At 36.9% G+C, this 21,831-nt stretch overlaps 1 protein-coding gene and 1 long non-coding RNA gene across 7 annotated transcripts in view; one reads left to right on the top strand and one right to left on the bottom strand.

The window, feature by feature from the left end:
- The window catches only part of SLITRK2 (SLIT and NTRK like family member 2), a 79,878-nt gene that overhangs the window by 30,692 nt on the left and 27,355 nt on the right, over positions 1-21,831 (top strand). For 4 of the 5 annotated variants that reach the window (XR_014780791.1, XR_014780792.1, XR_014780793.1 and 1 more), the window contains one exon: positions 16,130-16,244. The exons of the other annotated variant lie outside the window; for it this stretch is intronic. The gene's annotated coding sequence lies outside the window, so the exon portion shown is untranslated. The remainder of the gene's footprint in view (positions 1-16,129; positions 16,245-21,831) is intronic. 5 annotated transcript variants of the gene reach the window in all.
- The window catches only part of LOC311602595, a 27,023-nt gene continuing 22,935 nt past the window's right edge, over positions 17,744-21,831 (bottom strand). For both annotated transcript variants that reach the window (XR_014780796.1, XR_014780797.1), the window contains exon 7: positions 17,744-18,323. This is a non-coding gene — a long non-coding RNA (uncharacterized lncRNA). The remainder of the gene's footprint in view (positions 18,324-21,831) is intronic.

The raw sequence follows: 21,831 nt of genomic DNA, 5'->3' as shown, positions 1-21,831 counted from the left end.
ATAAAGAGAGGTAGAAATGTATACAGGGTTGTACTACAACAGCCCAGAGCCAGGTCTCCTGATTTCATTTGCAGCTCTCTTTCTCAGTGTTGCCAGGCCTAACTATATTTAGGACTTTGGGAATATCTACGTTGTTTTGCACAGATAATTCAAACTGAGTATCATAGCTAACTTGGCTTTATAAAATTCTCTGCAGTATACTGACCCCCCCTCCCTGCTCATTTTAGGGTAATATAATTTTAGAGTAATAAGAAATGCTCTCTTACAAGGATGCAATCAATTATAGCAGATAATGTAGAATCTGAAGGGATCACAGCTAGTTTTATATCCTGTTTGCATCACTTCAAAGTTGTAGGAAACTACATAAGTTTTTTAATCCCTCTAACTTCTGTTCTCTCTGATGAGGAAAATAGTTGGTGTGATATATAGTGATTGGTTGCATAAAGCACTTTGAATGATACTAGCAACTGTTCAGTTAAACTTTAGTGTTAATGTTATCTTTCATTTTGAACTTTTGCCTCATTGTTACTCAAATTCCAATAACAATTTTTACCATTTAACAATGTAGGTTTAGCTGGGCGTGGTGGTGCATGCCTGTAATCCCAACACTCAGGAGGCAGAGGCAGGTGGATCTCTGTGAATTCGAGGCCATGCAGGTCTACAAAGCAAGTCTATGACAGCCAGGATTGCACAGAGAAACCCTGTCTCGAAAAAAAAGTGTAGATTTTAGTGTACATAAATTTAATTGCAAGACAGATCAACAGAGTTGCTACATTTTACCAGGAAGAACATTCACAAGTTCTATTCCATTCAATTCTGCCCAAAAGATAAGTTGAAAAGAAAAATCATTTAAGTGGAGGTAAATTTAAGAATAGACATAGGCTAGTACATTCTTCTAATACATCCCAGAACTTGGCACTATATCAGCAGACAGCTAGAGACAGATGTAAAAACACAGGCCTTTAGAATAATGTTACTTTTGAAACTATTTCACCATTGAGTCATGTTAAAAAAAATAGTACACTGCAACACATTATTGAATATATAGGGCTAATGCTGGAGACTTAGACCATAGACCACCACCAGAACCACTACTAGTACTGCTGCTGCTGCTGCTGCTACTACTACTACTACTATGATGCCTGAATAAACTTTTTGGTTTATCTCTATGCTAGAAATAATTGAATGCTTATTGTATAATCTATATACTTGTTTTTATGGGCTTTGTGGTTTTCACTACAGAGTTTTATCTTTTATTAATGTCTCCCAGGCTGCTTGAAGATAATTTGGTGGATAAATCTACTTAGTACATATCTAGAAAATGAAGGCCTGTGACTTGATTGTCCAGGTCCCTTTTAATACTTTCCTCTTTTGTATTTCATATATTTTTATTCAACTTGCCAAATAATATTCTTACTTCCTTTCAATATTCAAACAACAATTACATAAATGAAGGAACAGAAAGAAAATAAATATGTACAGCCATTTTTTAAAATCCTTCAAAACACAATCCATTGAGGTTACAAGCATCATGGTTTACTTAAACGCCTAGGTATCACAATAGAGAGGCATTTTGAAACTGCTTGTGTAGGCTTTTTATTTTAAAATCAAGAACAACATCATGACCTGTAAGAGAAGCCAGTCAGCACTCTAGTGTCTTACCTCAGACTCATAGGACTGGCTCAGTCCCCAGTGGAGTTCCTTTCCTGTGTAGCTATATCTTTATGGACAACAATTATAGAGAGTCTCTTTCCTAGTATATAGAGCTGTTCATTATTTCTAGCTTTTGTAATGAAGGGAAGTATAAGGAGAAAGAGATAAGTTATTATAATCCTACTACATTGAATTTTATTTGTTTTACTATTGTTTATGCTCAGAGATATTTTGAAGATAAAATCACAATCAGGACATGTCTTCTCAAATCAATAATTTAATTACCTTAGCTACACATAGATATTCTTACTATTAATCCCAGTCTACTTAAAAAGTATAGATCATACTTGATGTAGTAAGTAAATAAACATGCTTTTCATTGGTTTGGTCTCAGGAAGACAAACATACTCTTAGGTTTTCTTTATTTCATCTAAATAAATATGTTTGCTCAGCAATATAATTTTATGTCACACTTTGAAAATAAATTAAACACTTTTAGATAGTTTTGTAGGATGTTTACTACATATAGGCATATGACATTTTAAATTTAAATGAATTGGATAGAGCCTTATATCTCAATTCAACTATAATTCACCTTTAAGTTTTTCATCTGCACACGAAAAATCCAATCATTTAATGGAATACTCTACATTATATTTCAGAACTTATCAACATGGAGTAGATGCTGTAAATGGCCATAAATGTTAACCATTAATTTGCTTATCATCATGGTAATCTTCAATTTTGCAACTAGGCAAGTAAATTGCACCTTTAAAAGCTAGGTGCATGAAATCATATTCATTATGAAAATGGCTCATCTAATTTCCAGGAAATGATTTTTACATTCATCAACCTCTCTTTCCCAGCAAATAGGTCATTTTAAAAGGAATGTGGCAATGTGTATATTAATGTCATAGTTATTCATATTTGGAAAAAGCAAATATCGTGAAAGCCAGGAAGGGTCTTTGAAATAATTTCCCCTCTTTTCTTTTGATATAGAGGAAAAGGGCAAGGCAAAGGAATGTATTTTCCTAAGACCTCACAACTCAATTATAAAGAAGTATTTCTTCTCTTTCTTTCTTTGCCCTCTTCTCTCTCTCTACGCTCCTACTTCACTGCCCTCTGTTATTCTTCCCTACCTGTCTCCTCTGTCTCTGTCTGTCTGTCTGTCTGTCTGTCTGTCTGTCTGTCTGTCTCTCTCTCTCTCTCTCTCTCTCTCTCTCTCTCTCTCTCTGTATTTGTGTATATTTGTTTCAATACAGATAGAGAGTACACAAAAAATTGGGTTGGGTGGGAATAGTGTTGGTTGTGGTACAGAAGATATGAATGAGGGATAGCGAGACTAACACAAAAAGAAACAGAAGAAAGGAGACAGAGTCTAACATAAAAAGACAGAAGATAATACAGGGATAGACACAGCAAGAGGATGAGTGTAAGTAGAATAATAACAGCATTTTCTCTTTCTAAACACTTACTGTTTGGGTGTGAGCATTTATCTGTAATAAAGTGGAATTTATATCACAACTAACCATTTCTGTTATTTAGCATAATAAATACCTTTAAAATCCAAACTCTCAACTAGTCTCAAGGATAAAAATAACTACTTTAACTTTGCTTTTATTAGTAAGATCATTTCATTTGAGTATTGTCTCTAATTCTTCAGAGTAACCTAATGTGTTTTATAGCAATTCTGATGGATCTACTCTCATGAGTGAGGGAGTCTAAAGTTCTTTTAGTTGGGTGTCACTCATGTTTGCCCCTCCTGTCAGCCATAAAAAAGGGCAGATGTGCTGAGGTCCAGATTAGCATGAACAGTGTTGAGGAAGGAGTAAATAAGAAGAAAGGGGAGGATTAATTGCAAAATGATGCTTAGAAATATACAGGAGTAGATATGAAATGTAACTCAGTAGTAGAATACTTGCTAGCATACATTCATCTCCAGTTCTGAGAAAAACCATATAGACAAAAGGTAAATAAACAAGGAAATAAAGGGAACATGCCATGCTATTATACCAAGCAGAAAAGGCTTCCTCTGGCTTGTTTGTTACAAACTTTTAAAAGTTTTGATCAGAGACTATAAATTGTTCAGTTCTAAGTGGGACATCTATATAATACACCCTTCTCCCAAGGCTTAGTGATCATCATGGAAGAGTGGGCAGAAAGATTGAAAAAGTCAGAAGTACGGAAGAACTGCTACAAAACGAAACTTTCTGGATATGGCAGGGACATTGCGAACATGAACTCACAGCACCTATGGCTGCAGGCACAAGACCAAACTGGCTAAAAGTCCAGTATGGATAGGGAAAAGGCTCATGAAGTTTCACCACAGCTGAGTAGCTACTGAAAATTTATGGCTGCCTAGAGAAAGAACTCAGTGTCCATTTGACTCAGTAGTTTAAAGAAAAAAAGAGAACACATGAAATTGTGTGGGAATAGTGGTAGTGTGAAGAAGAGAGAGGGGTTAAAGGGAGTAGAGGGTGAAATATAAGTAAACACATTACGCAGAAGAATAAAATTCTCAAATAATAAAAAATTAGAAAGGATAAAAATCTGCTTATATTTATTAAATTATTAACTATATAAGGTATGTAAGTATATAAGGTGGTGGTGGTGGTGGTGGTGGTGGTGGTGGTGGTGGTGGTGCTGTGTGTGTGTTAGATGGGAGTCCCAATATGATGTGAAGGCTAATTTCAAATTTATGGTCTCAAGTAATCATATTTTCTCAATATTCCAGGTAGTTGTGCCCATAGGCATAAGCTATCATGCCAGCTCTGTCAATGATTTTATGCATGAAAATAGCGATTATTATCCTAATAAAATATATTATTGGTAATAGAGAACATGCCTCACATATGCAAGATCCTGAGATTGATGAACAACATCTCATTCAGACACACACATCAAGTAGGCATTGCTTCCTTGCTCCCTAACAAATAGGAGCTCTGCTGTATAAATGGTGACTTTCATTGTTTTCTTAGAAGACTAAGGAACTTTATATTCTATTGCAGATACTTGTGGCAACCTAGTTCCAGATAGTGTCCTGTAATCATCTAGTTTTAATTCAGCTATTATATTCCAAGTATTCATGAGCTAATAAAACCATAAAGGAAACGTGGTAAATATATACAATTAAATATTATTGTTGTAAAAATGAAGGAAATTCTGATATGCTATAAGAGGAACAAACCTCAGGAGTGTTGTATTAAATAAAATAAGGTAGTCACAAAAAGACAAAAACTACAATCTTCCCCTTACATGAGCTATCTGTAGAAATAGGAGACTGGTGAGTGCTAGTGATTTTGTGGGAGGGCGGTAGAAATGGGGATTATTTTGTTTAATGGGTACTGTATTTGTTTTACAAGATGAAAAAGTTCTGCAGATGAACAGTGGTGAACACTATAGGGAATGTACTTTAATGTTACCAAGCTATGCAGTTAAATTTTAAGCTGGTCAATTTTTGTTGCAACAACATAAATATATATATAGAAATATATATTGCTGTAACTAAAAAAGGAAAGCTAAGTAGGTCCCTGTAGCACCTCCATGACTAAGTACCACACATCTGTTTTGAGTCCCTGAAGGATATTATGTATCTTAAAGCACAGCCTCTAAACTCTTTAGTCACAAGTATACCCTCACAGGCACTTCTAGAGATCTCCTTCTATAATGTGTTCTTTCTGGGAGAACAATCATGAAAACTGAGCTGCGAGAGCTCCTCAAGTCAGACCTCTCTCAATTACCATCTTACTTGTAATTACACATTCTCTCAGGTTGGAGACCTTTTTTGCTGAGGGGTTGAAGCATTAATGGGTAAGGTGGGTGTAGTGGCAGTTTTTCCAACATAAGAACAGCATGACTCTGAGTCATTTGGTATTTGATTGCTTAATGGAGTTCAATGGATGCCACCTAACCTTTGGGAATACTTGCTCATCTGCTTTGTTCCTGTCAGTAGAACACATTAGTCATTGGCCCTGATTTAGGAGGTCAGCCCCTTGAAAGTCTGCCTTTAGAGAAATAGTTAACTTGCCTTCTCACATGACCTTAGGTCATGTGTATATGACTGTCTTGATACTAGATCTATTTATAAATAAGCTACCATAGCACGCAGGTGGCCAGAGCCTGGACCATGTTTTGACTTGATAAATTCATATCAGCCAAGATCTGAAGAGGATCTAGTTGTCAGTCAACAACACAATTTTCAGTAATTAAATTATTATCTTTATTTATTTAGCTCATATGAAATCTTTGAATGTTTTTACCCCCAATGGAAAATCTGACATACATAGGATAGAAGTATTATTAAGCTAATAAAATAGATCTCTATTGAAATTCACTGGACAAGCTGGAGAAATTAACATAAGAGATGTAAAACCAATTAATTCTTTGCTTCACACAGCTAAGAAATGTTCAAATTAGTAAAAGGGAGCTATATGTTTTTTAATAATAAGTCTAAATTTAAAATAAGTCTAGCATAATAGGATGAGGACATTATGGCTTAGATAAATGGGGTGTACTCAAGACAATATATTTAGAGAATTGTAAAAGTCCTCAAGACCTCATGGTGACTATGATGTGAAAGAGGTAATAGGGTCATTTGGCATAAAGAAATAACAGGACTGCAAGAAAACAGAGCCATATCTATTAAGTTTCCTCTTTTTCCTTATGAATTTCAGTTGTCTAGAATTGTTGGTAATTATTTTTTACTAATAATTTTTTATACAATGTATTTTGATTAAGGTTTCCCCAACCCTATCTTCTCCCAGATCCTTGTTACCTACTAGCCACACAAATCCGCACCTTTTTTTCCTCTCTCCCTCTTTAGAAAACAAATAGGCATAACAACATGGTTATTATAAACAAACAAACTATAATAAAAGAAAAAACACAAGAAACACAAGACACTCAGATCACATAAAATCAGAAACCATACTATACAAGCAGAAGAGTAAGATTAAAAAAATGACCAAACAAAGCAATGTGAAACAAGAAAACAAACCAAAAACCATCCAAAAACCATTGAATTTGTTTTGTGTTGACCATATACTGTTGGGCAATAGGCTTACTTTTACATATGTTTAAAATGGAGTACAGCCATTTAAAAACTGCTACTTTTATAGTTTTTTTAAAAGCTGTACTATGATTTCAAATAAAAATAGAATGTTACTGAGCTTCATTTTCTGCAGCCTTATTTCTATCACATATTCTACATCAAAACTAAAAAGGAGGTCATGTACTCAGTTAATAAAGGTGATACTATGTAAATATTAATTTTAATTTGGGGCCAAGAGGAGTCAGATATCATCATGTCTAATCCAGTACATTACATAAATGGTACCATTTCTTGTTGCTAGGGTCATTGGCTTAGAAATTAAACTAAAATATGATCACCAAATTGAACTAAAGGATGAAGTGTGATATTGCAAAATACCTGCCATCTGTCAAATAGAGAAGGCAGTGTAGTCACCATCAGGAAATAATCTAGATCCAAGTACATTGTACAACTACATTCCTGCATTAGTCTCTCTATGCAGTGCATGCAACCTATCACAACTGTTTGAAATAAAATCTTACTTATACAAAACTACATTACTTTTTATCCCAGAAAATACAAAACTAAATAGAAAATATTTGGCAAAGGTATTTAGGATTTTATCAGCTTTGTATTTTATGAATTGCATTTTTAAAATAATTGTGAGTCTTTGGTTATTCTCAGTAGAGTACACCCTTTCTTACTATTCCATACCTACTACCAAACAGTTTTTCTCATCTTCCATCTGGATGCTTCAGTCAAAGTTAATGCAGTCAACAGCAAAAATGTTACTCTTACAATGCAATTTAGGGTTGTACATAATTTTAAACATGATGAAATATGTGTAAGATGGAATGAATTGCTTAATGTTTTATAAGTGATCAGCTGCAGAATGTTGTTTGTTAAACCATGACTAAGTGAAACATATCAAAATTGTTTTCATTTTCACAGTAACCCTAGTCTTACTGAACTTATTTTATATGTATATGTGTGCATTAGAAAGGGAGTAAATGTGGAGGCTAGAGGACATCTCTTGGGAAGCAGTTCTCTCCTGTGACCCTGTGGGATCCAAGGATATAATGCAATTTTCCAGGCCTGATTTTAAGTGCCTAACTCCATGAGCTATCTCATTGACTCTAAACTGACTTGCAAAAGAGTCACCTGTGAGGGCTCTGATAAGTTCTCGCTTTGTGCTTTGTTTGTGTTCTCTTTCATTAAGGAAAAAAAAAAAGGAGCAATTATTAACCCTGATTGGAAAACAATATCAAATAGAATTAAAAAATTCCAATTCTTCCTCTAAAGTCAAATCATAGAAATGCTCTAGTCTATATTTTCTACATGGTAATGCTCAAATTAAATGCATTAAAAGTTACTTTTATTACCTAGTTTAAAATGTATAGTTTCCTTAAAAATCTACTTCAAAGTATGTATTAGAGTTACTTTTTTAGAGACCTCTAACACTTAAAAATGAGACATATGTTAAAACGTTGTATAATCTGAACATATAGGTTGAAACAAATCATGTTCAATTTGTACGTAGATAATCTTCAAAGGTTCAGGGTTAATTTTTTATTATTTTAATTTATTCAGATTACAACTCAATTGTTATCCCATCACTTTTATCCTCCCATTCCTCCCTCCCTCCTGCTTTCATCCTATTCCCCTCCCCTTGGCCTATGACTGAGGGTGACCTCCTCCCCCACTATATGGCCATAGGCTATCAAGTCTCATCTTGGTAGCCTGCTTATTCTTTCTTTGAGTGCCATCAGGTCTCTTCACCAAGGGGATGTGGTCAAATACAGGGCACCAGAGTTCCTGTCAGAGTCAGTCCCCTTTCTCCACATAATTATGGAGAATGTCCTGTCCATTGGGTAGATCAGAGTAGAGGTTCGATGTTTACTACTTGTATTGTCCTTGGTTAATGCAATAGTTTGAGCAGACTCCCCTGAACCCTGATCCAACATCTTCTTGTAGGTTTTTAGGACCCTCTGGGTCCTTCTATTTCCCCATCTCCTATATTTGTCTTACCTAGAGTCACACCAGGATGTCCTCACATCTGTCCTAATCTCCTGGTAAGTGAAGACTTTCATGGGTCATGCCTTTTGGGCTAGTGCCAAATCATAAGTGAGTATATACCATGTGAGACTTTCTTTTTTAAATATTAGACATAGCATGCATTTGGAGGAAATAAAATGTTTCTCAATAATGAAATACCATATAAATTATTCTGTATAACCACATTTCTGAAACAATACCATTTTTTTGGGTGTGTATACTTGTATAACTCTCTACAAATATATATAGTGACATAGAAAACTATTTTGTCAATAGAAGATATAGTAGTGTTCTCACAGAAGACTATATTGGATTAGGCAAATGCTTTGCAGCATTGTGGATGAGAATGATGAGAAGATATGAAGGTGATGAAAGAAAAAAGTGAAGCAAATAATTAAAATTTCCTGGGCAGAGAAAGAAAGGAGAAATTTTCTGATGAGAATTGAAAAGAGAGGAACTTAGACAGAAAGAGAATGAAGTTAAAAGACACACTTTCCAGCAGAAGACTGGAACATTTGAGGAAGTACTTCTAAGGAACTCCCTGTGGTAGAGCAGCAAATTTTGTTGAATGAATAAAGAAATGGCTTACCAAAATTAAAAAAACAATAGAAGCCAGTTTTGGGTTAATAGAATTAAAGCACCTGACTTTGAAAGATCCAGGAATTGAAAATCAGAGATGAAAGTAAGGAAAAGAAAGCAGACATAATGGCACATGCCTTTAGTCCCAGCACTTGGGAAGCAGAGGCAGGCAGATGTCTGAGTTCAAGATCAGCCTGGTCTACAGAGTGAGTTCCAGGACAGCCAAGGCTACATAAAGAAACCATGTCTTGAAAAACAACAACAAAAACAAAACAGTAGAATAGAAAGAAAAACAGTGTCTAAAGTTATAGAAATAGTAAGGAGACACTAAACATACAAAAAAAGGGATGAGAGAGCAACACCTTTGTTTTCTAAAATCCTTAAATTCTTTCAGTTTTCCTGTCTCCATATACCTGAACACATTTCAATTCTCATAATTTTAAATCATTTAATACATAAAATGTTGTGGTCTGCCTTCATTGTACAAATACATTTATTTTTCTTTTTTATTTCTAATTTATTCACTTTACATCCCAAAATTAGCCCCCTACCTCATTTCCTTGCGACACCCTCCTTCCTTCATCCCACCCTCACCTAGTCCTCAGAAAGAGGAAGCCCTCCTCCCCTATCATCTGACCCCAGTCTATCAAGTCTCATCTGGACTCCCTGAATCCTCTTCCTCTGTGGCCTGGTAAGACTGCCCTGCCAGGGGAAAGTGATCAACAAGCAGGCACCAAAGTCCATGTCAGAAGTAGCCCCTACTCCCATTATTATGGGCTCCACAAGGAGAAAAAGTTGTTTTTTACATTTACATTAAAATTTTATTAGTTTTTTAAACTGTTATAGATTTTTTGTTTCACATCATGCACCCCAGTTCTGCTCATCTCCTTGCCCCTTTATATCTGCCCTTTGCCATTGCAATCCCCCTTAAAATAAAGCGCGCGCGCGCGCACACACACACACACACACACACACACACACACACCCAAAAACAAAGTGTAGAAAACACATCATGGAAGCTGTAGTATGTCACAATGTGCCCTACAGTATATCTCTGTCCACACATCTTCACTTGCAAATTTTATTGTAGTGAGTTACCAGTCTGGTTTGAGATCTCTGGTTTCTGAGCCATCAATATCAGCTCCTTATTGGGACTCCTACTGGTTATCCTGTTGCTGCCTTATGTCATGGAGATCCTGCAGCTTTGGAACAGCAGAACTGGCCCTTTCACATACCCCAATTATTTTCAGACGATATGGATTTTGAGGTGGGTAAATTCAGAGTCCTGGGTCTGGGCCTGGATGGTCGCTGAGCTGGTCAGCCCCGCTGGCTCTCCCTTATCAACATCATCAGGGTGAGCTCTCTAGCACTGCTAGTGCTGCAACCAGCAGAAGGCAGGGTCAGACCTCTTGCTCTCATGCCCTCAGCTCATCTGCACCCACACCTCTAGAGCCAGCTCCACTGTGGTGTCCAGTCAAGGTTCAGTGCCTGCTCTCTCAAATGCTGCAGCCTGTGAGTGACTGAACCAGTTTTCCTGCTCTCACATTCTAGGGGATGGCTTATCCTCAAGGTGCAGGAACCGTGCTTTCTAAGGTGCTATAGCCAGTAAGGGTACAGGGATAGTTCTGACCCCAGAGTCAGTTCGACCTACTGCATAGGGCTGTGTGTCAGGGGGATCATTGACACACATGTGCCAACTCATGCCAAATGAGTGGTGGGGCCAGCTTTTCTGCACTCACCCTTGGGTACTGGCTCATCTGCACCTCTTTCACTAGGGCCAGCTCTACTATGCTGCCCAGTAGAGGTACAGGGTCCCCTTTCCAAGTATTGCAGCCTAGATTGACAGTACTAGCTCACCTGCTTTCATGATCTCAGGGCTAGTTCTCCCAAATTGACTGTCTCAGGTGGCAAAGGGGGCATCACTCCCACACCATGCCACCTAGTGGCAGATAAGTGAGACCAGTGGTGGGGCCAGTTGGTCCAGGATCTCACCATTAGGGTTGGTGGTGCCTGGCTATCCTGCACTGGGGCTGACTCACCTGTGCCCCTACCACCAGGGAGGGTCAGCTTTGCTGTGTGTCCAGGCAAGGTCAAGGGCCTGCTCTTCCTAGTGCTGAGCTGAGGAGGGGCTGGGTTAGCGCTCCTGAGCTCATGACTCTGTGGGGCAGCTTTCCAGGCTATTGGAGGTGGCGAGGGGCAGAGGAGCGAGCATCATCTTTGCTCCTGTGCTACCCCATGGCAGATGAGTGGGAGTTAGCTCTCCCACACTCATGCCCTTGGGGCTGGTTCACCCTGACCTCCCCCTACCACTTACCTTACTCCCACCCCTCAGAAGCCAGGGCCAGCTCCATTGTGTTGCTTGAGCAAAGTATTAGGCCTACTTTCCCGAATGCTTCCAGAAGTGAGAGATGGGGAAATCTTTCCCAAGTACCACATCTAGTGAGGGACACACAGCCCCTAGACATCCACGTGGGCCCTGGTAGCTGCCCTGATCAGGGACATCCTGATGTTCTCTAGTGGTAAGATAAGCCACAGATATCAACACCGACCCCCTGCCACTGTGTATCCAAGGACTCAGAAAAGGCCTTCCTCAGCACCTGTTCAGGCTGTGCGCTCACAATGGCCACAAGTGGCAGGCTGGCCACTGATAACAAGCTACTCCTTTCCACACTGGAGTCTCCAGTAACATCTCCCTTCATAATACTCAAGCTGCTCCACTTCTCATTCTCATTAATCTGTACACCACAAACACACACACACTGTAGTAGCTCCTGCTACAGGCTGGCCATGTGGCTGGCAGACCGCTGGGCAACATTCGCCATCCACGCTGTGTGGTGTGGTGGCAAGTGGGTGCCTATAAACTGCCTGTGTCATGCACTGAAGGGCAGGTGTGTGGGTGGCATGGCGGTCTAAACGTCTCTGTCTTCCTCTTCTTGCTGCCTTGTGCTGCCTGGATTTGACTTAATTTGATTTGATTTTTGAATCCTAAGAATAAAACAGCTTTGGCCAACAAGCCAGGCATCAAGCTTGGATGAATAAAGGACTGCCATCTGCTCTGCCCTGACTGATATAAGAACTATACCACCAACAAAGTGTCATTTTGTTCATTACCTGGGGAGTTACATTCAAATTTTGCTATTTGAGCCTTCATATATTTTAAGATATACATGTGAATAAATTCCTATTTATACTCATATTGTGGAATACTTTTTGTTTAAAAATTATTTATTTGACTGAACAATGTATTCTAATTAACTCATAAATAAAAATAGCACAGCTAGATGAAGAACAAAACACTTGCCTAGTCCCGAGTGCATCTCAGTGAACTTCTATATAGTTAAAATGGCCATTCTGAAAGCAGAGAGCTTTATTTGGTATTTTACACATTCCTTTAGCAATTACATTTCCACGGACTTATCCAATACACACACACCAAAAACATAAAGTTAGAAAAAAAAAGCCCTAAGCTTTATATTCCCATCAATTCTTTCGTCCTTTCTTATCACCAACCATACTGATTATGACCTTTCTTGGGCTCCTTTTCTTCTTTATGACACACCCACACAACCACGTTTACATATGTACATGTATGTGTATATGCCTTTTCATTTAGAATAAATATGAATTTACATTCACTTCAATGGTTTTTGTATTTAACAACTAATATAACCTTTTGTTTGCAATGGTTTGCAGTGGAAAAGCAATGCTACATTAACTATATTTTTCTTCCTTTTATTTTGTCGGCATTGGAGATTGAACCTATGATCTCCAATATGGAAGAGTAAGTGCCATAAAAACGAGCAATAGTGCCAACATGAACATTCTTGATTGAAAACCAATCACATACTTATAAAATAGGAAAGGTTCATTTTGATTGAATCTGTGACCCATGGGCTGCATGCAGTAGCATGCTGCCAAGTATAGCTATGATTATGGCTCAACACAAAATTCTGGAATTAAAGCATTATGAGATGCTTTCAGGTTTTCCCAACTGGATTCTATGGTTCTAGAATATGAATTATTATACGACATCACTGTGTTGCAATGTTAAAAGTTTAGAGATAACCACCAGAGTTGCAAAACAGAGATTACAATAAATAAATCTTGGGATATTTTGAAAGGTGTGATTCAAATGGCAAGTCAAGATCAAAATTATTGTTATTCTTATATACATGAATACATATGCATCTCTAAATATATGTGGTAAGTAGATGGCACCACTGAAAAGATGTTCTTCAACTCTATAAGTGAATTATTGCTGAGCCAAGTTACCAAGGGGACCAATCAGAATACTTTCTTACTTAGTTCCCTAACAGAAATGATGCATTAAGTAGGGAGATTATAGGTACATAAAGTGTATTGCATTTCAAGATAACTTTATGCTCAGTATAGTCCACAAGACCCCCTCTATATTGGCTTATAACAATCTGATCATTAATCTAACTAAATAAAACTATAAAAACTCTAGGAGCCATAAAGAAATTTAAAATTATTCCATTTGCATAAAAATAGATGGGGAAAAAAGTTATCTAGTTAAGCAAAATAAGCCATACTAAAATCAGTTAGTATCATGACTTTTCTTATATGCATAAATTAGATGTGTGTGTGTGTGTGTGTGTGTAATGACAAGAAGTGACATAGAAACAAAACCATTTCTACCAAAACTCATTCCAGTTAGTGAAACTTAATAAAGATCTTTCTATTAGGATGCAAAAACATAACATTTTCAATAATTCAAAGTACAAAAGAAATGAACTAGTCCTTGGACTAACAGACCCTTACCATGCTGTGATGATTATTGTTACACTCTCACCTTGAAGAGATCTGCTAATTGATATGGGAAGTAATTGATGTTAACTGTATGAGAATTACCATCTTAATTGTGAATGGGACCATTCTCTAGACCACAGTTCCTAAACTATATAGGACACAGAAGTCAAGCTAAGCACCACCTTGCTTTCATCTCTATGTTTCTTGACTGTTGATGCAGTGTGACCAGATGTTTCAAGTTCCTGCCTTCTTCACTTACCGACCCTGAAGTATGAGCCATATTAAACTCTTTCTCCATTGAGTTGCTTTAGTCTGGGTATTTTACCACATTAAAAGAAAAACAAAACATGCATTAAAAACAAAATACATAAAATAAAAAGATAGTTTGTACAGAAATATACTTTTAGAATTAAAAAATAAATAAGGAGTTGATGACTCCATGGGAGAGAACCAACCCTGACACTAATAGCAATACTCTGCTATGCTTGCAGACAGGAGCCTAGCAGAGTTGTCCTCTGAGAGGCTCCACCAGCAGCACTTTGAAACAGATGCTGAGACTCACAGCCAAACATTGGGTGAAGCATAGGGGGAGCCTTATGGGAAAGTGAGGGGAAGGACAGAAGGACTTGGAGGTGACAGGATCTTCAAAAGAAGACCAACAGAGCCAACTAACCAGGGATCAGATGGGCCTGCTGAGCCTGAAGCACCAAGAACCTTTCATGGACTGGACCTAGGCCTCCTACAAAGAGGCAGCTCAATCTTCACGTGGGTCCCCTAGTAAGGGGAGCAGGTGCTGTCTCTGACATTGACTCTGTTGCCAGCTTTTGAATTACTTCCCCCTGGTGAGACTGCCTTGCTAGGCCACAGGGGAAGAGGATCTGATACCAGTTGATGAACTGGGGATGATAGGAATGAGGCGCCCCTTTTCTGAGGAATCTGGACTGAAATAGATGAAAGGGAGGGAGGGTGGAGCTGGGAGGGAGGAGGGATGGGGCTATGACCAGGATGTAAAGTGAATTAAAAAAAAAAAAGGTTGAGAAATTTCTCCAAGAATATAGAGTAAATAAATGGTTACTGACAAACATCATATACAAGGATATAAAATGGAATCAGAATTCTTCGAAGAGTAAAAGAACTAAATGAAAGAGAAGCAGTAGACAAAAAATAAGAAAAGATTCTCTGAGTTTAGGGTAATTAAGTTTTAGGTAGTTCATCTCCTTGACTGGGAAGAATAATGTTCTGAATGAAACATAGTTTAGCCAGTCTATTTCTTTTGACATTTGCCACATAGCAAAGAAGAAATCAGCATTTTCCCCTTGAGCAAGGAGACTGGAAGCTGAAAAATATCAGCTGGCACTTGTATAGACAATTACGGTGATTCTTTCAATGAGGCATAAAAAAGATGATTCTTTAAAAAAAATCAGAAAGGACACTAAAAACCTACATGGAAGGTTTGTAGTTTCCTACCAAATGCCTGTGTGTCAAGGATCAAGCAGGTTAATTGGATTATAGGGTTATCTTTAAGGCATAAATAATAGCACAACTGCTTTAAAGCCAAACTAAACTAATATCCATCTAACAATAGATTTAAATTTTTTCTGACTACACACACACACATACATACATGTACACACACTCACACATGCATGTGTTAATGAGTGATGATATTAATTATAAGCAATAATAATAATAAGCTTGGTATAAATGTGTAAATATCATGTGCCTTGCCAATTTGGGTTATATATTATCTGTTATGTGACAACTTCTAAGTTCTTTTTAGATTACACTTAACAGAGGAACAGTATGCTTAGTATGAACATGTTCATGAATTCTGTACTTCATACTTATTTTCCATGTTGACAGGGTAATCTCAAGGGGTATAAACCGGAAAGTAAATCTTATTGTAATTATCACACATTATTTCTTTCTCCTATGAAACTGAAAAAGAAATTACTTGAAAAATTTTAAATATGAATTATTTTTTTCAGATAAAAGTATAAACCTTTATGTCAACTAATGTCTTGTTTCACTTTTAACTTCTAGATAAGATTCACTTAGAACTCTATTTTGAATCCTGTCCAAGATTTCACCAATAATTTTATGATTTTCAAAGTATAGGCTTGAGTTCAAGATAATAAAAGTATCTCAAATTTTCATGGTAAGTAAAGGTCCCCACCACATCCTGTGTTTATTCAGATGTGGATTACTCTGGTCTCCTAGGGACACATTCCCTGCTTATATACAATTAACAATACATGGGCTCATTTAATGTGTTCTCAAAAAATGAAAAATAAAGGAAAAAGTCACAAAGTCTGCTGTGTATTGCTCTCCCAAAACAAAGACAAGGAAAGGGGTTTAGCCAGTATTTTCTGCAGAAATAGTTACTTTGCCCTTGTGAAAGAGGTACAAACAAGATCAGAGGGAGAAAGAAACCTGAATATCTTTGATCGACTTACTTAATTCGTGAGGCTCAGAAAAGGAAAGGGGATTTCCTTTTCAGCAACCTCAAAGGAGCTGGGTTTACTTTACATTAAACACTGATTAATTTTTTAATTTGTATTATTTTTTATATTCATTTATATTATTACACATATATACAATAAACAACATACAGCAAGATTAACCACAAATCAGGAATTATATAAATGTTACATTCATAGTGTCTTGGCTAGAAGAAAACATTTTTCGTATCTTGGTGAGTCTATCTTGTCTCATCTCTATCAACTTAAAACATGTATCTAGACCTAAAAACATCTTAACCCTAAACAACTAAGCCTAATTGTAAGACTAAACAATCTGGTTTTCAATCCCATCAGAGACTGAGAAGGAATAAAACTAACTACCAGAATATATAGGGAGTGCAGGTTAGCAGCTTTCCAAATGAGAAGATGACTGCTTGAACAGTCACCCAAAACTCTCTATTATGTTGGGGCACCTTTTCAGCCTTTGGGCCTAACATGTCTGACAGACCTATTTGTGAGGCAGAACAATTGAGGACCTGTTTACCCTGTCTTGGCAGACAGAGAGTTTGGCCCTTGACTCTGCCTGCATCCAAGTTCGCCCATTTTTAGGCAGAATTGTCTGTGGCAGAAATGAGGGCATTTTCCCCCAGTGGCTGCTTTGCCATATTTGAAGCTATCTCTGTAAGGAGGCTCTTTGATGCTTATCATCTTCTTTTGAAGGAGGCTGGGTGTTGCCAGAAGTTAACCTGTCTGTTAAAGAATCTTTAAAATAATAAAAACATCTTTAAATGCCATATTCTGTACGTTCCTGAGGCTTTTTGAAGATGTTAACTAAGTATTTTATCTTACCTGTTGATAGACTCATATTTATGTTACATCTAGAATGTATATTCTTGTGATATAAATAGACTAGTAATTGACATGACCATGATTTGATCAGTTGACAATTAACTTGTCTAGTTTCCTTATCCTACACAGCCTGCACTAGCACTTTGAAGGTGTTAGAAGTAAACCTCATATTCTACTTGAGTTGTATGGGTACAGTACTTTGTATTAGATAATGTGTGAAAACAATAATCTTAAATTTGAATTCTATACTAATGTATCAAAATTAAACTTATTTTGCATCAGTATACAAAATTCTTTACCAATGAGTTAAAAATAACCTTATTTGCAAATAACAATTAAGATTTTAAGTTGAGTAGATTCAATAATCTACTTTTTGTCCTATCATCTCTCTACATTTCTATATTCCCCTTTCTTTCTTTTCAACCCCTATCTCGAAACCTAAGAAAGATAAAGTAAAAGAGGGACATCCCTGAGTGTAACATTCTTTTTCCTCTGAATAAGACCAATAATAACTTATAACCAACTCCCAATGAAAATAAGAATCTGTAACCCAAGAGAGCAAACAAAAACCTACCCATCCCCTCGTGGGGGAAATGGGTTTCACTTAGGGTTTCTTCCAGCTGATTTGGGGGCCAAATAAAATTGGCGGAAATGGTTAAACAAGCCAGGAATAGCAATTGTCCAGTTTTTAAATGTTTAGAAATTCTAGGCTTAATAGGAGTCCTGTGTGGGACAGTCTAAAATGTTGGACCAACTGGGATCAGAAGGTTTCTTCGAAGCTTTCCTGGGAGCTGTGCTATTCTGATGAGGAACAGCAACTGAAGCACCCGCTGGAACATGAAGGATGCAGGATGTCAGTGTCCACCATGCTGAGAGGAATTAATCCTGTCAGGTCTGATCCAGCGTCAGTGTCCGGTTCTTTTGTTCTGAAAACAAATTAAACAGTACTAAAATTATGAATGTGTGAGGTGTGTGGGATGCACAGAACAATTAAGTTGGGAACACAAGGCGATCTGACCTCAGGTCACCCAGAAAAACTGATTAATTTAAGAGCCACCTTTCTGACTAATACTTTGTAACAAAGACATCTGAATATTTAAGAGAGTTCAGTTCATCCTTATATAGATAGACCTTATCTCTATAATAAATAACTGAGATTTTTAGGTTTTAAAATTATACCTGGGTCAATAAATGGTGTAGTTACTGAGAACAGATGTTGCTTTCATTCATTTACTTAAATTTTTAAATTGTTCCATTAAGACCTCAAAGTTACTTTACAACTTCCTTCCTCCCAAGATGTGGAACTTCTATCACTTACATGATGAGTATTTAGATACATGCTTAACAATGTTTAATTAAGTCCGAAACAAATATTCCTGCTGTGCAATGAGCCCTACTAATATAGAAACTAGATAGCTATTTGTTTCCACTTCTTTCAAGCCCTGTTAGGCTTATAGATAGATGCAGGTGTAGGTCAGAATGCATCTGAATAAATCTGGGACACATCTGAGTATTTCAGTAAGAATCATTACAGTGTTGATATCATTTAATGAGGCAATGGATGTACAGTATTTCACAAATCTTGGATATGGTTCAATATTTACTACCATTTTGAAAAATTCACAAAGAAATTAACTGTGTATTATTAGGATAAAAAAATAGTACCTAAGTTTAAGCTTGACAGAATAAAGTTTAAATAATGAAAAAGTGTAAGAATGAAGATTATTAGATGAAACATAACCCCAAAATTGGAGGAAATGATTTTGTAAAACATATAATTAGCAAAAGCCTTCATAGTACAATAGATTTGACACCTTTATGATTAGATGAAAACATTTTTGACAATATACTTAATTTTCTGGAACTGAAAATTCTATTGCATGGCCAGATAAGGCAGTTTTTAGAAAAAAAATCCTTTAGTTATTTCTGCACCTTAGGTTTAGATAATTTGTCCTGTCCCTCGAACCATGAAAATAGATTTGAGGTATTTTTACAGCTGATACTTATAATATGTTCACACAAAAATGACTCATAACAGAGATTTATAACTTCAATATCAGGGGACTTTGGGGATTATCAGAAATTAGATTGTAAGGACTATATTATGGATCATTTGATATGGTTATTAAGAAGAGATATTAGGAGAAATTATTCAATAATCATTGAATATCTTTGTACATAGATTCTTTGGCTACAGAAAGGAAAGTAAAGAAGCATAAATGTAGATGTCTTTCTGTTACCAACTGTAATTTAGGAAACCATATTGAACAAGATACTGTTGTAATTTATCCCACATTACTACATGCTAAGGGAAGAGCTCATCCAAAGTGAAAAGTATGCTTATGTGAAGCTTGAGAACAATTTTATTAGAGTTTAAAAAAACAAAAACAGAACACAGAAAACCATGCCATTTGTAAGTAGTCACATGTAGGAGAAAGGGAAGTGAAGCAATCCAATTTGTCTGTGAACACGTCTGGGCTATGACCAGTATCCGAAATAAAATGGGGCCAAAAGAGTTAAAAGAGCACACAGGTTTAGCACAGGTGCATCCATATAGATCCATAAGCTTCCACACAAAGGGTCAGGCTTCTGGGCTAGAAGAATATAATATCTAATTAAAAAGATAATTATTCATCCTATGTATTTAGGAAGGCTTAAGGTGAATCACCTTCCTGAGGGGTAATCTCTTGGACAGATGTTTGACAGTTCCAGCTGAATTAACCTTTCTTTTTATATTTATTTTGGAATATCTTACATGAATATAATGTGCGTTGATAAAATCCACCCTTCAATACTTTACTTTCATTCCTTCACTATTCTTGTCACCAATTTTCTTTCCAATCTTTATGTTCTTTTTGTGTAAGCCCACTGAGTCCAGTTATTTCACTAATATTTTCATGTTGTAACGGGGCATGGGATGCTTGTAAAGGGCTACATCATCTAATAGAATTGATTCTCTTCAATTTAGAAGCTGTCAATTGGCAACAACTCCTCATATAGGGACCTCCTGAACACCTCATTCCTAAGACATTTTAAAATTAAACTCTTACTTATTATACTATCTTTTCCTCTGATAACTAGAGAATTCCAAATTCTTGGTTTTATATTGCATCTCTTTCAGGTCTTATTAAAGTTTCTCCAATTCACCAACCCAAAATATCTAATTCTTGCAAACTAGTACAACCACTTTGGAAAGCTATCTGGCATTTTCTCAGAAAAATGGGAATAGGGCTTCCTCAAGACCAAGCTATCCCACTCCTTGGAATATACCCAGAAAATGCCCTAACACACAACAGGGACATATGCTCAACCATGTTCATAGCTGCTTTATACATAATAGCCAGAATATGGAAACAGCCTAAGTGTCCCTCAGTAGAAAAATGGACTAAGAAACTGTGGTACATTTAAACTATGGAGTACTACTCAGCTATTAAAAACAAGGAATTCCCTAAATGTGTGGACAAATGGATTGAACTAGAAATTATCATAATGAGTGAGTTCACCCAGAAGCAAAAAGAGACAAACGGTATATACTCACTTATATCAAAACACTAGTCCAAAGGATACGTCCCATGAAAAACTTTACTTACCAAGAAAGTGGGTCAGAGGAGAGGACATCCTATTGAGACTTTAGGCGAGAGTAGCATGGAAGAATGGGGAAATAGTAGGACCCACAGGGTCCTGGAAACCTACAAGAAGAACTTTATGAAAGGCAGATCTGGGTCCTGGGGTCCTCCTCAAACTAAGGCACCAGCCAAGGAGAAATAGGCAGTAAACTTCGAACCCCTACGAAGACCTAGCCGACGAACACGATATTCTCCACCGTTGAGTGGAGAGTGAGATCTGACTCTCACATGAACTCTGGTGCCCCTTTTCTGACCACGTCCCCTGGATGGGGAGGCCTGGTGGCACTCAGAGGAAGGATAGCAAGTTACCAAGAAGAGACTCGATAATCTTAGAGCATATATAGGGGGTGGAAGTCTCCCTCAATCACAGACATAGGGGAGGGGAGAAGGGGGGAAGTGGGAGGGAGGGAAGAATGGGAGGAAACAGGGGAAGGGCTAACAATCAAGATGTAATATGAATAAATTAATAAAAAAATGGTAAAGAAATTTCTAATTCTTTATAGAATTCATCAGAAACAAACACACTAAAGTTGGCTTCTTCTATACCTTGATGCTCCAGAGAAGAGATGCTATCTATAGGATTCTATTTCTGGCACAATTTTAAAAAACCCTTAATAATGCTAGGTCAAATAAATGATAAATAACTTAGTACTTTATGAGTAGCGACATATGTCCCATTAATTAAAAATTAACTGTATCATATGATTATAGCTTTTTAAAGACTTCTTGGCCATAATATACACATATGCATTCATATATATTTATGTACACAGATATATCTATCATTTGTCAGAAAATCAACGTTATA

The sequence above is a fragment of the Acomys minous genome (genome assembly GCF_964271855.1).
Source record: "Acomys minous genome assembly, chromosome: 7".
NCBI lineage: Eukaryota > Metazoa > Chordata > Mammalia > Rodentia > Muridae > Acomys > Acomys minous.
The sequence above is the reverse complement of the archived record's forward strand: the minus strand, read 5'-3'. Positions and strand labels throughout refer to the sequence as shown.